The sequence below is a fragment of the Helianthus annuus genome, chromosome 17 (genome assembly GCF_002127325.2).
Source record: "Helianthus annuus cultivar XRQ/B chromosome 17, HanXRQr2.0-SUNRISE, whole genome shotgun sequence".
NCBI lineage: Eukaryota > Viridiplantae > Streptophyta > Magnoliopsida > Asterales > Asteraceae > Helianthus > Helianthus annuus.
The window spans coordinates 79,607,165-79,609,443 of record NC_035449.2 but is presented as its reverse complement, the minus strand read 5'-3'; positions in this window follow the sequence as shown (position 1 = coordinate 79,609,443).

Genomic DNA, 2,279 nt, shown 5'->3' with positions numbered 1-2,279 from the left:
ACACTAATCAACATGTATTCATATGGTTTTAAGCTTATGTTAAAGTTTCATGATTATGTTCTTTAGTGTTCTACAAGATTAACAATGTTCATTATCTTTTAACCAACAAAACTAGAAGTAACAAGAGATTATAAGGGCCTTACTACTGGCTCTATGGCTAGGGATGAACACAAGATGATGGAGGTGACAAATGTGGTGGATAATAGCAAATGGGAGAGGTCCTTCAAGATCCAAGACCACCAAGCTTGCTTGTAAACCTTCTTGCACCTTTGTGAGTGTATGGATTGTATGGAAGTGAGATGATGATGGTGGTGATGTTGTTACTTGTTCTCGGCCGAGAGGGGGAATGAAGGAAGGAGATGGAGTGGTATGTGTTGATGTGTGTGAGATAATGAGATCATGCTCTAACTTATAACCATCTTATAGTTTTACCCATTGTATAATGTGTTCCCCAAGTACATGTCATGATCTCTTAACAAATCTAGGTGAATCAAGTAAGATCATGGGGTGGGGCCACATTGGTGACCGTCCACCATTGGGGGGGGGGGTATTAGTTGTGGTTTAATGGATAGTTAGGTTACTTAGTTAGATTCTAAGTGTAATGATTAGTGTTTAAGCATATCATGTGTTATATAGTGTGTTAGGGTGTTCGGGGATCATAACTAGCTCAGAAATAATAAAACAATGTTTCTAGTAAAATTTTGGTGTTTCGAGTAGTGTCCGGTTGTTCGGTTAGATACCGGTTCATTAAAGTGTCAAACTATACCGTTTAGTGTTCTTTATGTACCCTTTTGTGACACTTTTAATTCCCGACACTTAGGAAAGCATTCAGGGCCATTTAGTCATATTTTTGCATGGTACAAACTTGTTAAAATGCTGATTTTTGCTGAAAAATGTTGAATTCAGCATTTTGGGTGAGTTTTAGGCACTTTCCGGCACTTAAACTATCACTTAGTAAAGCAGTTTTATGATCCTTACTTCCCTACACACCATACTAGTGTAGTACTTAGTCTCCGGCTCATAATGGGTCTCAAAACACTGTTTGTCTATGTACTGAACTTCATCAGCATTTTCTGAGTTATCCGCTAACTGTGCTAGCTGTGCTTTGTGCATCGTTTATGTCACTAAAGTTTGTATGTAAAAATGATGTGACATTATGAAATGTGATGCACATGTAAGTATGATGCAGTAATCAGAGAGCAGTCATTTGTAATTTAGCACAGTCATTAAGGACTAATCATGGTTAATTAAATTGTGCGGATACCTGGATTTTTGACGGTTGTCACATTGTTCAGGGGCAATTTTGTCCATCTCAATTTATTATAACATATTAATAAACTAAATTAATTTAACCCTATGTAAACAGCAGATTATATTCCCCCATTTAATCGTCATCATCCCCAAAAAACCCTACCCTCGAAATCGCCACACCAAACCCTAATCACATAACAGTCTTCTTCATCTTCTCCCCTGCAAGTATATACGTGATGTGGACTGAACTCATCAGACATCATGTCAAAGAAGAGAGCATAGATATTCCCTTAATTCCACCTGGGTTCGAGTCAATCGCCACCTTTTCTCTTAAAAGGGTCGATGATAACAAAGTTAGGTCTAGTTGCTATGTTTCCAATAGTACTTCTGAACCGCAACCAGTCAAGAAGGAACCAAGGGTTGAGCCCAATGACGACGAAAAACTAAGAGGTCTATTGAGTCTAGTTGTTCTGTTTCTACTAATGCTTCTGAACCGCAACTGGTTAAAAAGGAATCACGGGTCGAACCGAACGACGATGAAAAGACTAAAAAATCTGTTGGGCCCAGACCAGGAATAAATTATGGCAGATTTGATGGCAGTTTAGGAGATAAGTCTGAATCCGAGCAGGTTTAGTTTTTAAATTCCGCTTTACCAATAGTTGTATAACGTATTCGCATTTCATATTATTTGTATAATATAGCTTGACTTGACGTATTGATTCAGATTCAAACTTTAAATGCTGGAATCTCTAAGGGGGTTATTCGTGGATGTGTAGAGTGAAGAAGAATGTTATGTGATTAGGGTTTGGTGTAGCGATTTTGAGGGTAGGGTTTTTTTTGGGGAAGATGATGATTAAATGGGGGAATATAATATGATGTTTATATAGGGTTAAATTAATTTAGTTTATTAATATGTTATAATAAATTGAGATGGACAAAATTACCCCTGAACAAAAAGACAAAATAACCAGCTTTCAACAGTCAAATATCAGTTTTTTTTGAATTTTGGACTAAAATGGCAATAAAAG